At 42.2% G+C, this 14,996-nt stretch overlaps 1 protein-coding gene and 1 pseudogene across 3 annotated transcripts in view; both read left to right on the top strand.

Moving 5' to 3' along the window:
• Positions 1-14,996, top strand: part of ABLIM1 (actin binding LIM protein 1) — a 341,667-nt gene that overhangs the window by 69,770 nt on the left and 256,901 nt on the right. The window lies entirely within an intron of this gene.
• On the top strand, positions 7,567-8,440 carry LOC100439873 (peptidyl-prolyl cis-trans isomerase A-like; annotated as a pseudogene).

The raw sequence follows: 14,996 nt of genomic DNA, 5'->3' as shown, positions 1-14,996 counted from the left end.
TTTAGTTCTTTTCTTCTGTTGCTTAAATTATCTATTTTCTCTAGAATCATGTGTTTGTGTATTCATCTTGGTCCAGTTTTGTGCTTTTGTTTTCCTTAAATGTCTTAGTAATTTTTTTTGTATATGTTAATTAACTAATAGGGGCATTAATACAGAGATTTCTATGTGGAGGATTAATGTTTCCTTCTGTCTTTTTGCTGGTGTAATTTTCCTCTATAGTTGTATTAGTTTGCAACCACAAGAGATCTCTAAAATGTAATCTTCCGTAAATTCAATAATATATTGATTTAAAATCATTACTTTAAAGCACTTATTTATCATATACCAAATGAAATGGCAAAATGATCTTTTAAAACCCTAAGGAAGATGATATAATTTTATATTAATATGAGAAGGTTTTGAGAACCAAGTTTAAAACTTGATGATATGAGGAATAGCTGGATTACTAAAATTGAAAATTAGGGCTAAGTTAATGGATTTATTGATGGGCATAGGTTTTCTTTTTAATAGTAAATATCACTCTTGTTCTGTTTCTATTGTGTCATGGTTTGGATACCTATAAACCCCAAATACCTAATTTGTTTTTAGAAGCCATTGGCACACACCCTGTGTGAAGTGAGCACCTCCTGTCAGGTTCACGCTGTGCAGGTTTTCCTCCCTCCTACTCGCTGGCATTTACGGTGCCGCTGCCCCGGGCTGAGTGGGCTGGCCCGGAGGCTGGCTCTGGTCCCCAGCCCCTACTGCTGGGCAGATCAGCTGCTCGGAAAACCGCGTGCCAGCTCCTGAGGGCTGATCACCACTTGCCCCAGGGCAGGAGAAGCTTTGCAGGCTGCCAGATCTGAGTTCTTTAGTTTGTACTTTTTAGTAACTGGCAGTGTCTCTGACTCAGACTGTTTTATACGTGCCACTTAAATTCTCAAAAAACCAGAGTGGCCTTACTTAAGCTGTGATGAGCGGGGTGTGGGGAGGAAGGTGGGTTGGGTTGGTGGACAGTGAGGCTGAGAGTTGTTTTTCTCTGATCCCATGGAGCAGAAATGAGAAAGGAAGGGGCGTGTTTTGTGTCCGACCTGGAATTTTGTTCTCTTCCTTCCTCCCCCAGAGTGCCCTCAGTCATGAGGCTGAGAGATTCAGATTACTGTGAATTCTAGTTCTTATTGAACCCAGACTGGACCAGAAGGCCTCAGCATAGCCCTAGGACTTAGTGATCCATTCAGCATCTGTTATGAGTGGAATTATGTCTCCCCCAAATTTCTATGTTGCAGCCCTAACTCCCAGTATCTCAGGATGTGACTATATTTGGAGACAGGATCTATAAAGAGGTAATGTAGTTAAAATAGCCTAATCCAGTATGAATGGTATATTAGTTCATTTTCACACTGCTGATAAAGACATATCCGAGACTGGGTAATTTATAAAGGAAAAGAGGTTTAATGGACTCCCAGTTCATGTGACTGAGGAGACCTCACAATCATGGCAGAAGGTGAAAGGCATGTCTTACATGGCGGCAGGCAAGAGAGAATGAGAGCCAAGCAAAAGGAGAAACCCCTTATAAAACCATCAGATCCCATGAGACTTATTCACTACCATGAGAACAGTACGGGGAAAACTGCCCCATGATTCAATTATTTACCACTGTGTCCCTCCCACAACACATGAGAATTATGGGAGCTACAATTCAAGATGAGATTTGGGTGGTGACACAGCCAAACCATATCAAATTGTGTCCTTATAAGAAGAGGAAATCTGGGCACAGAGACAGAGAGACCAGACACATCTGTGCAATGAAGCTCATCCATGTGAGGTCACAGCAAGAGGGCTGTCATCTGCAAGCAAGAAGAGAGGGCTTAGAAGAAACAAAACCTGCCAGCATTTTGGTCTTGGACTTCTAGAGCCTGTGGTATTTTGTTGTTGTCATCTCAGCAACTAATATAGCGTTTTTAGCCAACAAATCCTGCTTTGTTCCCTGCTGCCCTCTCCAGGGATGGAGGAGGGAGGCATTCCCTGGGTGGAGCCTGGGCAAGGAGCCCTCATCACTGGGTCCTAAAACCTGTGTCTCTGATTTTCCGTAGACACTGGGGCTATCAAGGAAAGATTTTTGACTCATCTTGCCAAGTTCTAAACTATTTGGATATCAAATTTGGGTAAAGACCTAGTGAGGAAATCAGGGAGGCTGTAGTTAGGAGAATTTCACAGGCATGCAGAAGTAATGTCGTGTAGGATGCTAGCTGAGATGTGTGGATAAGCATCAGTTGCCACAGTGATGGTGCGATGGCAATAAGAGTCTGGAAACTCTGGTTTCCCAAAGAAACTGACGTCCTAATAATCTCTTATGATCAGATATCAAAATTTGAGGTGCCTTGGTTTGGTTGTACAAAGCTTCATACATGGAAATCCTTCTTTCTGTTGGATGTGTTTTATTTCCAACAGAAATAAAATGCCATTGCATTGTCTCCAATGCCATTGTATTATCATTGCCATTTCTAGCAGCAGAATTCTTTAATTTGAAAAAGTTGTTGAATTGTAATGGACCCACTTCTAACCTAAGTTTCAGGTCAGTGACTTTGTATAATTCATTGGCTCTCTGTGTCTCAGTTTTCCTTATCTGAAAAGGGGGATAATTATTGCTGCTCCCCAGTGCACAGATACATTATTTTGATGTTGTGGGAGTGGGGTTTGAATTTGTAGAAAGAGAATGGATTTCAAAAAGGCCTTCTTTCCGCCATTTAATTTGGTCTTGAGAAAATGATGTAGCCTCTCTGAGCCTCAGTTCTCTCCTCTATAAAATGGGGATAGTAATGGTTACTCCAGTGGGGGGTGTGAGTATTAAATCAGAACATATGGAGAGCACCTTACGTTGATTCCTGCATGTTTTAAGGGCTCTATAAATGTTAGCGCTTGATGATGGTATTTTAAAATTATTGAAATTACTAAAAAGAGGTGAGTTAGTTGCTTTAGATACTTAAGTATTATGCTGTCCCTTAAAGGGGCATCTGCTTAACAGATGGTTAGTTGACCATTTAGCATGAGGCTAATGGAAAGGAGTGTAAGATTTAAGATAATGTACGGAGATGTAACTAGAGAATGAGGTCTTGTTTCTTTGACCTATAAATGCTAAACTCTCAGTACATACCATCAAGCAGGCTTCCTCTAACTGTAACATGCACATAAATTCTCCGGAAATCTTGTTGAAATGCGAATTCTGATTCAGTACGTGGAGAGTCCGGGTTGGGTGCTGACATTCTGCATTTCTAAGAAGTTCCCAGGTGAGGGCGCTGCTGCAGCTCAAGGTCCGGGTTTTGAGTGGCGAGGTCCCAGAGAAGATGGTAGAGCTAGCTATGATCCCAATCTGTAAGTTTCACCTTTTATCAACCAATTGTTATTGTCTATCAACTTACATTAAGCTTCAGAAGCATTTCATTTTGACTTTTCATGTCAAATTCCCCAGCTCTTGCTACTTTCCTGCCCCTGGCCTCTTTATTTAGTACTTAATGTCTTTTTTTTTCTTGTTTAAAGAATAATAACAATAATGACTAATATTTGTCAGGAATCAGGAACTGTTTCCTTAAATTTTCACAACATCCCATGAGGTAGGTATCATAATTATCCCCATCTTACAGGTGAGAATACGGAGGTACGTATAGATAAAATAACTTGCTAAATCACCCAACTAGTGAGTGGTAAACCAGGACTATTTTAAGAGTTTATTTAAAGGAGCCCTTTTGTAAATGAGAATCCCCAGGGATAGCTGGCATAGTGCACCCCCCTTATCAGTTTTTGTTATGCCCCTTTAGGTTTTTGTCACATTTTAGAAAATGTAGAGCCCCCCCTTCCAGGAGCCAGCAACTGTGGCATTCACCCAGAATGCAACCCCAGGTGACTGCAGAGTCTAGGAAGTCCGTGATGTTTTCTCAGAGTGGCACCCGGGCCAGAACCCACACAGCTCAGCTGTAGTTTGCTACTTTATGAGTGAAGGCTGTAAGAGTGAAGGTCACAGCCAGCAGACAGATCCTGTAGGGTGTGTTCGACATCCTTTCCACCTGCTTCTTTCGCAGTTTGAGTATAAATTCAATTTTTATCAACTGAATATTATTTTCTATTGATTTACTTCTGGAGTACTGACTTCTGAAAATTTCAGAATATTTTTATTTTTCATCTTACATAGGCAGATGTACTATTGCTACTATTCTGCCTGTGGCCTCTGTGTCTAGTACTTTTAAAATGATTAAAATAGACTGGGCATGGTGGCGCATGCCTGTAATCCCAGCACTTTGGGAGGGCGAGGCGGGAGGATGGCTTGAGGCCAGGAGCTCGAGACCAGCCTGAGCAACACAGCAAGAACCCAATCTCTACAAAAAAAAAAAAAAATTTTTTTTTAAATCAGCCAGGCATGGTAGCATGTGCCTGTGTCCTAGCTGTTTGGAAGGCTGACGTGGGAGGATCACTTGAGCCTAGGAGTTCAAGGTTACAGTGAGCTATGATCATGCCACTGCACTCCAGCCTGAGTGACAGAGCAAGACCCTGTTTCTGAAAGAAAAAAAAAAAAAAAGGAAAGAAAGAAAGAAAAAACGCTTAAAATTATATCAGCAACAACAACACCCTACCTGCAAACCTGCGCTTATATGGCTGTGGGTTGTGCGAGGAAGAGCTGCAGGGGATAGAACCCTGTGATGGATGACAGGGACACGTCCTGTAGGGGCTGTGTACTTGGCGATCTGGGGAGAGTGCACGCAGGGGAGCACGTTGCTCAGAGCCTGTGGCTGGTCCACCCCTGCCTTGGCTACTCATTCTCTCACTTGCTGTAGTCACTTACACTCACAGGCCTTCATTTTCCTCCTTTCTAAAATGAAAGGATTGGGTAGGATGGGGATTTTTCAACGTGTGTGTTTATTTTTAGCTATGGAACCCTTTCTTCAGATGAAGGCTCACCTGGAAGCCCAGAAAATAAAGCATAAGAGCTGAATTTTCTTTGGTGGAAGTTGGACCCAGAACCAACTGTCCGCCTTCCCCGCGCTGCATCCCTCACCAATCCCAATACAGCCTCCTCCTTCTGTTAGCTAGAAAACAGCTGGCCTAGATAATAGGAAGCCTCCCTTTAGCTTCCACACTGTGCCTGTGCACTCAAAGGAATAAAACATGGGGTTTCAGAAAGCCACTGTTAGGGAGGAGTATTTGCTAAAGGCAGTTTTGTTTCTAACTCCAGTGGCTGGTTATTATAAGTGGCTGGTTATTATAAACCCTAAAATGATTCAGCAAGGCGTCCTTGGTGTTGACTTATTTATTTTGCAAGGTTTAAATGCATTTTGTGTGTGTGTGTGTGTGTGTGTGTGAGATGGAGTCTTGCTCTGTTGCCCAGGCAGGAATGCAGTGGCACCACCTCAGCTCACTGCAATCTCTGTCTCCCGGGTTCAAGCAATTCTCCTGCCTCAGCCTCCCGAGTAGCTGGGACTACAGGCACCCGCCACCATGCCCGGCTAATTTTTTTTATTTTTGGTAGAGACCAGGTTTCACCATATTGGCCAGGCTGGTCTCAAACTCCTGACCTTGTGATCTGCCCCCCTTGGCCTCCCAAAGTGCTGGGATTACAGGCATGAGCCACCGCGCCTGACCTGTTTTTTACTCTATTATTAAAAATACTTTATCCTTTTGAATTTAGACTTTTGTGACTGGAAGTTTCTTGTTTTGGGGATGATGGGGGGAAAGGTTTTTTGGGGAAATATGGAAGATCATTGCAAGGAACAGAGTAGAAAGGTTTTGTTTGTTTGTTTTTGACAAGCTCCATAATGTTGTGATGCATATTGAGCAGACTAGCCCATCTTCCTTTGCTGAAGCAATAATCTTGGAAGAGACAAAAGTTGAAAGGAGGCAGAGACAAGACATGAAGAGTTTCAGAAATCTTTGAAGTCTTTGAAAGTCTTTTTGAAAGTCTTCAAAAATCTTTGAAAGTCTTTGGAATAATTAGTTCACTTGAGACCATCAATAAAATGCTTACTTTCATTGGAGACTAGGTATGAATGTTTTACTGTCAGCACAATTGTTAACTAGAGAGGGTAATACAGAATGTTAAATAAATTTGAAGTCTCTCAAATTACACTGGAGAGCTGAACTGAAGTCAATGATCTGGAGTAGCATTCTTATTCTCAGTAGAATATGGCATATTTTCTCTTCCCACTGACTTTGAATGAAGCTTCCATGGAAAAGGTGGTGGAACAGCTTAGAAGTAATACACGCTGAGTGAACAGTGTAGGAGAGAGACAATGATGTAGTAACATTTCTTGGGCAGGTATGTGTCTTCTAGGTGTTTATTCTGTTTCCTTACCCTTTCACGGCAACAAAAATCTGTATTAAATGTAGCCTTCTGGGTATAGCACAGTCGATAAATATCCTCTTTCATTCTCTGGGGGTGAAGCTATGTGTGGAATATTTTGCAGTTGCTGTGGTCATGTATCACTCATGTGCCAAATGAAAATGGTAATGAATGTGGAAGTTATAAAAAATCCACACTATAGCAAGTCATTATGATTTAACCCAATGCTTCATCTGTTTACAATGAAAGAACGTAGAATCTCCTCGTTCTGCAGTACTTTGTTTCCTTTTAGACTTTATCATTACAACTTTTTCAAAGGCACCAAGAGTGGAATCCCCTGATTCCTACAACTTATTTGCATCAAATGAGTCACCAAAGAGAAATGCCTGTTGTTTTTGCAGGGAATATAGCATGCATTTTAATCCTCTCTAACATAGCAGACTGGGAGGGAGTGAGAGGCAGAATGAAATGGATAAAAGGGAGAGGAGAGAGACATAGAAAGTCCATCACTGTAAACTTCTTAGCTGTGGATGCAAATGTAGAAACTGTTTTATGGATATCACTAAGTGCATTCCGCTTCTAATTCTTCTTTTATATGAAAAAATTCATGCAAATGACAGCATTGATATTAATTAATTGGCATCCACGTGTATTCTTTCAGCAGAGCTACAAGAAGAAGTTGTGAGAATGTTGAGGTGGAGCCATTGATCACGTCTCATAATAGCACAGAGATCAAGACATACAGACCCGAGTTCAAATCTCTGCTCTTCTGCATACAAGATGTGACTCTGAAAAAATTACTGTCTTTAGGCTTAGTTTTCTCATGTTTTAAAGAGGGATTCATAATTGTCCTTATCTCCTAAGGTTGTTAGAAGGAACAATTGAAAGATGCATGTCAGAAATGTTTACTATAGTCAGAATAACTATTTGAAAAATATTAGCCAGGGCCGGGCGAGGTGGCTCGCACCTGTAATTGTAGCACTTTGGGAGGCCAAGGTGGGAGGATCAGTTGAGGTCAGGAGTTCGAGACCAGCCTGGCCAACATGGCGAAACCCCGTCTCTATTAAAAATACAAAAATTAGCTGAGTGTAGTGTTGCATGCCTGTAGTCTCAGCTCCTTGGGAGGCTGAGGTGGGAGAATCACTTGAACCTGGGAGGCGGAGGTTACAGGGAGCTGAGATCGCACCACTGCACTCCAGCTTGGGTGACAGAGCAAGACTCCATCTCAAAAAAAAAAAAAAAAATAGGCTTTTGCAGACGCTGCCGCCGCCAGGAGCCCTGTAGTATCAGCCATGGTCAATCCCACGGTGTTCTTCAACATTGCCGTCAATGGTGAGCCCTTGGGCTGCGTCTCCTTTGAGCTGTTTGCAGACAAGGTTCCAAAGACAGCAGAAAACCTTCGTGTTCTGGGCACGTGAGAGAAAGGATTTGGTTGTAAGGGCTCCTGCTTTCACAGAATTATTCCAGGGCTTATGTGTCAGGGTGGTGACTTCACACGCCATAATGGCACTGGTGGCAAGTCCATCTATGGGGAGAAATTTGATGATGAGAAGTTCATCCTAAAGCATACAGGTCCTGGCATCTTGTCCGTGGCAAATGCTGGACCCAACACAAACGGTTCCCAGTTTTTCATCTGCACTGCCAAGAGTGAGTGGTTGGATGGCAAGCATGTGGTCTTTGGCAAGATGAAAGAAGGCATAAATATTGTGGAGGCCACGGGGCACTTTGGGTCCAGGAATGGCAAGACCAGCAAGAAAATCACCATTGCTGACTGTGAACAACTTGAATAAGTTTGACTTGTGTTTTATCTTAACCACCAGACCTTTCCTTTTGTAGTTCAGGAAAGCACCCTCCACCCCATTTGCTCGCAGTATCCTAGAATCTTTGTGCTCTTGCTGCAGTTCCCTTTGGGTTCCATGTTTTCCTTGTTCCCTATGCCAGCTGAATTGAAGAGTTGAGTTAAGTTTATGATTATGAAATTAAAACTAAATAACTATAAAAAGTTAGCCCCATTTTGGGGTGGTGGTGGCAGATGCTAAGGAGCAGCATCAAGCAGTGATTAGGATAAGCATCAAGTCAGGAAATGGATTCCCATGTGCTCACTACTCTTCCCTGTCCAGCTTATTGTTGAATGTAGAGTCCAGTTTTCTGTGTGCTAGAAATTTCATCTCGAATCTTTTTTTGAAAGATACTGATCATAAAGAGAAAAAAAAAAAAAGAATTGGGAAGGAAGGAGGCAAGGAAAGGAAAAGAAAAAGAATTAACAGAAAAAGTGCGGCCAGGCGCGGTGGCTCATACCTATAATCCCAGCACTTTGGGAGGCCAAGATGGGTGGATCACTTGAGACCAGGAGTTCAAGACCAGCCTGGCTAACATGGTAAAACCCCGTCTCTACTAAAAATACAAAAATTAGCTGGGAGTGGTGGTGCACACCTGTAATCCCAGCTACTCGGGAGGCTGAGGCATGAGAATGGCTTGAATCCGGGAGGCGGAGGCTGCAGTGAGCCGAGATCGAGCCATTGCACTCCAGCCTGGGCAACAGCATAAGACTCTGTCAAAAAAACAAACCAAAATACAAAAAACAAAAACGGTGAGTGAACTCTGTCATCCTCATTTATTCTAAGGTAGATAGGATGGGTATTATTGGCCCATTTTACAGATTTGGAAGACAGGCGATTTGCCTGGGATCATTGATGAGCTGATGATAGGACCAGGACAAGAAGCTGGGTCTTCTGCCTCTTCCTGGTATGGCACATGCTGGATGGCAGCTCCTGCCTGAACTTGATAAACTGCCCTGTACAGTAGCCATGAGGTGAGAGAAGCAGCCTGCTACGATGGCCTCCCTCTCTGCAGCCTCCGTAGAGACAGGGACTACCGATCAGCGTCTTTGTGAAAGAGATTAATTCAGGAAAATCTCTTGAAAGCAGAATGTGACTCAGAAAAATGATTCTTCTGACGTCAGTAATAAGAACCCCTCCCTGCACACATACAGTCTTTGAGTATTCAGACTTTTTGGAAAAAGCATAAACAGCCTTTGGTATACGCCAAATTTTTGGACTGCTGAACTTGTCTTTTATATCACCCTACCATTACTTCAGGCATGAAAATGGCTTTGGCATCTTCTCTGATTACTGATTCATCCTGAGCGGTTTTAATATTCTTGAGAATAGTTTTAGCATCCTGGGCACAGTCTCTGATTCTAGCTGCTTATGTCCAAATCCCAACTGTACTCCTTGTTAGCGGAGTGACTTTGGGCAATTTCTTTAACTTCTCACCTTTTCTTTAACTGCCTCATATTTAAAATGGAGATGATGATGGTCCCTGTCCTAGAGGGTTATAAGAAATCAATGAAGGAATCTTTGTTCAACGCCTGCAGAGAGTGAGCCCTCGGTCAATGTGAGCTATGAACAATAATGAGGCCATTCTCTTTGCAGTTTATGAAGCTTTGCAGTTTATGAAGTTTATAGGACCAATGATTTGGGCTTATAATTGAGTATCATTGGAGTACAAGTTCAGGAAAATGACAAACATTACTTTTTTCCTGTGCCTTTCTAGATAAAGTCTAGAAGCTTCTTGATTACATGAGTTTTTTCATATAAAAAGAATAATTAGAAGCGGAATGCACTTAGGGACCATATGTAATAGGGGTTGATAACAGAAAAGCTCATGAAGTTTCATTTCCAGTCACAAAAATAATTTCATGGGACCCACCTGGAAATTATAAGCAGAAATTGGAATGAACAGTAGCACGGAAGATGTAGTTGTGTGCTATAAAAGACCATTTCTAGGTTTAAGTGTGTAGTGAACTGCACACTCCTTTTATTAGGTTGGGGCAAAAGTCACTGTGTTTTTTGCCATTACTTTCAATGGCAAAAACCGCAATGACTTTTGCCCCAACCTAATAGTTCTGGAAACTGATCTCCAACAAAGTCGTATAGCTGAGCTTGTGTTGGGACCAATGATTTGGGCTTATAATTGAAAATAATTGGAGGACAAGTTCAGGGAAAATGCCAAATCATTACTTTTCTCCTGTGCCTTTCTAGATAAAGTCTAGAAGTTTCTTCTTCCTTATTGAATCTGACCTTTTAAGAAATTTAGTTTTTATCTTTCCCAAAGGAATCATTTTTCATGTGGAATTCAATTTGCTTCAAGTTTCTGTCTCTTCTGCTTAGTTTAAAAGATGACGCCAAGGCCCTCTGAATGTTTTGTTACTGATATCTGCTATTTTTCACTCTCAGCCCTGTCATAAATTACATGGTGGTAAGCTTTGTCTCCTATTCTGTAATTGCAAAGCAGGCCCAGGCCAGGTCTTTTAACATAATCTGTTGTAAGGTATGCTGTTTGCCTAAGAACACAGCAGCATCTGTGTTACCAGGGTATGATAGCATCACTATCAGTCATACCTTAATTGCAAACAGAGCCAAGCATGTTGGCCTATTGTAGCCATTCAAAATGTTGCAAGGCAGAAGAGAATTGTTCTCCTTATATATCCTGTGCTGGCCTTGGGCAAGTCCCTAAATTCTTTTGGCTTCGAAACTTCTTATCTTTGAAACTGTGATGGAAATTATCTCTAAAACCCTTTCTAGCCCTCTCCTTCCTCAGAGAAATGTTTTCCAAGCTCTGTTTTGTGGAAAGTTCATAGTTGTACTGGGTTTGGGGGTTCTCTGGTTGAATAAATTAAGGAAATGCTTCTTATCTTATTTATCTCTTAGTTACAGGCACATTTGCATATTAATACATAGTAAGTCCATGGTTAAGAAAACTTTAACAATATTTAATTAAGCATTTCTCAAATACAGGTGAAGATGCAATTTTAAGCATTTGTATTTGTTTTGCTAAGTGACAGTCACTTTCCTATGAAGGGTTCCAGAAGCATGGTTGGGAAAGATTTCTGCTCTGTGTTTCTAAGATGACTGAATCAGATAAGGTAAGGAACACACAACCGTGTCTCTGATTTCAAAATGACATGGTATAAGCTCCATTGCTATTTAATTAGAAAGTGGTTGTGTGAGGCCGGGCACTGTGGCTCATGCCTGTAATCGCAGCACTTTGGGAAGCTGAGGTGAGAGGATTATTTGAGTCTGGGAGTTTGCGACCAGCCTGGGCAATATAGGGAGACTCTGTCTCTATTAAAAAAAAAAAAATAGCCGGGAATGGTGGCACATGCCTTTAGTCCCAGCTACTCGGGAGGCTGAAGCAGGAGAATCCCTTGAACCTAGGAGGTCAAAGCTGCAGTGAGCAGTGATTGTGCCAATGCAATCCAGCCTAGGTGACAGAGTGAGACCCTATCTCAAAAAGAAAGAAAGAAAGAAAGAGAGAGAAAGAGAGAAGAAGGAAGGGAGAAAGGAAAAGAGGAAGGAAGAAAGAAAGAAAATTGTGCATTTTAAACAAGTTTCTAGGCAGTTGGTTTCACCTCTTTTGTTTTTGTTTTTTTTTTGAGACAGGGTCTCACCCTGTCACCCAGGTTGGCATGCAGTGGTGTGATCATGGCTCACTGCAACCCCAATTTTCTGGGCTCAAGCAATCCTCCTGCCTCAGCCTCCTGAGTAGCTAGGACTATAGGTGCAGGCCACCATGCATGCCTAATTTTTTAAAATTTTTAGTAGAGAAAAGGTCCTGCAATACTTCCCAGGCTGGTCTGAAATTCCAGAGCTCAAACGATCCTCCCATCTCGGCCTCCCAAAGTGCTGGGATTACAGGCATGAGTCACCACACCTGGCCAGTTTCTTGACTATAATAAATCATCAACCAAATTATCTGTGGTTCAATTAACACCAGTCAAATTTGGAGGACTATGATTAGGAAAGAATCACTTTATTGCTTAACATTCAAAAAAATCAAAGTTTCAATATTGGATTGCCTACTCCCCCACTTTGCCCCTGTCCTGCCTTGTAAAAGGCAAGGAACGAATGCAATGCAGGTTATTTTTAAACTAGAACCCTATTTTAGCCCCTGAAAATAGCTGTAGCTCTGCACTTGGTTTCTTCTCTCATTTAATATCAAGTAGGAATAATACTTCGAGATTTAAAGGAGTAGGAAAAACTAGCCTCCATTACATTTTAAATGAAGGCTAACAAGAATAAAGAATGCAAGGATGAAAGACTTCCATCCTTATGGTAAAAATTCCAAGACACTAACAAAAAACACATTAGGCTAAAATATGGAATCACTATCATGAGAACGCAAGGCATTAGGTGTAATCAGAAGATTTCAGTTGATGCAACTGGCCTTTGGCAGCAGCTGACACATGACAGCTCTGCAAATGGCAAGCATTTTATCAACGAGCAATCCAGTTGTGATTCTTTGTCTGGCGCCTGGTGCTACAGCCAAGTCAGGAAGACGTTATCAGAGGCACCAAGTTCCAGGCGGTAGCCTGGACCAGGGGAAGGGCACATGGGGTGACCCATGGGGATGGCTGTCTACCCGAGTCATTTCAAAACAAAACAAAAAAGCCACTTAGCTGGGGAAGAGAGTAAGCCGGGACTCTTCAATTCATCAAACTTTGTATTAGGCCAATGTGTTTCAAATAGTCTTGTTTTTCAGTGGATTGATTATAGGCCTTACATTAAATTAATATCTCACAATGGGTGCTGCTGGTTACATCTTTATTGGAGGAATTAAATGTTTTACCCTCACATTTAAAGCAATTATGCCAGTTTCCTCCTATTTCTTAGCCAATGTGTGTATCTGATGCCAAGGATATTTGTCCTAAGGGTCTTTTTCCATTTAAACTGTCTTCATAACTTTTCCAATATGCAAAATTCCCGGTGTTCAAAAATAACTGGGAGAAAAGTTGGATTGTGGGTGGTGGATAATCCAGCCCAACATCAGGGCATTACTGACGAAAGGAAAAAAATGCCTCTTTCCTGAGTCTTTCCGGATGAGGTCATTGTTTTCAGACAGCGTGTATACCTAATATAAAAAGGCTCAAAGTCCACGGCTCGTCTCACACCAGGAGTTGGTCAGGGAACTGTTTCCAAAGCCATAATGAATAATCAGGCTGTTAGTAAAAGAAGCCTGTCTAAGTTATAGTATTTTTTTTAAATTCTAGTAGTGAAGAAAATAATTAAAAGCCCATCTGGTTGAGATAGTAATTCATTAAGGAAAAAGAGGAGGCAGAAGGCTTGGGAATAATCGATCCTTTTCTTTCTTTATTTCATGCGTTTCAGTTATTGTGAAATGATAGTGATCAAAATCTGGATTCTGGATTGTGCAGAGTGCAGGAAAGTCCTAGGAACATTCTTGGCATGTTCTAATAGTGGCTTCCCAGAAACGAGTGTTTTCAGTGGGTGTGTCGTCAGTGAGCTGATGGGCTTTTGCAAGGGGTCTCTTCAGAAGTGGTAGGGGCAGGGTCGAGAGAAGAAGGGGATGCAGACTCTGTACGTGAGGAAGGAGCTAGACTCACTCAGGAAACTCCTCATTCTTCCTGCGCTGGCTGTGGCACACCCACCGGTGGCACACCCCTCCCTCGGGTCCAGTTCAGCCCACAGACTCCCGGGAGGAGAGCCAGGGCCCCAGCCTCTCCTTTGAGGAGTGTTGCAGCCTTTCTGTGTGCCAGATCCTAGTAAAGAAAAGCTGAAACCCTGGAGCTTTGTGCATGTTAATGACCTTGGAAATGACTGAGCTCATGGACCCTCATCACACCATCGGAGACTACAAAGGTTAGACCATCCATTTTGTAAAGTCAGCATATATTCTGTCTGGGGTCGACCATGTCTTTAAAGATGAGGAAAGATGCAGGGCTTTTCCACTTGATAAAATTGTTTTACACTTATTATCATAAATGACAATCTATTTCTGTGATAGTATATATCTGTATAAAATGTACATCTTATTTGTCAACACATTTACAGATATTCTTAATATAATAGGATGTTAAAATTGACATGACTCTTTTGTAGCAGTAGCCCAGCTCAACTCAACCAACAGTAGGTTGGTCCTTTGGGTACATTAAAAGGCATCTTCAGTGACTGTGGGCAAACACCTGTGATCCTATTTCTGGGCATTTTGTTTGAGTTTGGATGCCATCTCTAGGATGCTTTCCTTACAGTTGTGTTTGACGGGAGAGTTTGTTCCATGGTGAGGCTGGCTTCAGGAGTGCCCCGGCTGGTCCTTCTCAGCATCCCCAGGGGCTGACAGCCAACACCACATCCAAGAGAGCTGCAGAGGGTGGCCCCACGCAGTCTCACAGCCTGCTCCATTGAAACCTAGGGACTGTGGCGATCGGTTGCTGATTCCTTTGATACTGGACCCCTTAAGATAAGAGAGTGTAACTTATTTTGGTTCCTGGAGAGTAGACTCGTGGGTAATTCCAGATAAGGCAGATAGGCTGGGCCCCCTCCCTCCTTCACTTCCGATCTCGCCACTCTTCTCTGTTTCGCAGGACCTCCAGTGAGCTTGGGTTTGCCTTTGTACCCAGGACTGGTAGGACTGGGGAGCCGGGTCTGCTACACTTCACATGTATACACTTGTTAAGAGGTACAAAGGAATCCGAGGTTGGCACATGCTGTAACTGATGAATCATTCATGGTGGCTTTTTATGCCACACAGTTTTCTCCTGTAAATGAGCATGATTTTGAAAGACTATGCTGATTTAAAAGTCCAGTAATGTGGTTTCCTATTCCTCACTGACCTGCCTTAGACGTTTACTGGAAAGACGAAAGTTGACAAACATTAGAATAGCAAAACTTAA

This window comes from Pongo abelii, chromosome 8 (genome assembly GCF_028885655.2).
Source record: "Pongo abelii isolate AG06213 chromosome 8, NHGRI_mPonAbe1-v2.0_pri, whole genome shotgun sequence".
Classification (NCBI taxonomy): domain Eukaryota; kingdom Metazoa; phylum Chordata; class Mammalia; order Primates; family Hominidae; genus Pongo; species Pongo abelii.
The sequence above is the reverse complement of the archived record's forward strand: the minus strand, read 5'-3'. Positions and strand labels throughout refer to the sequence as shown.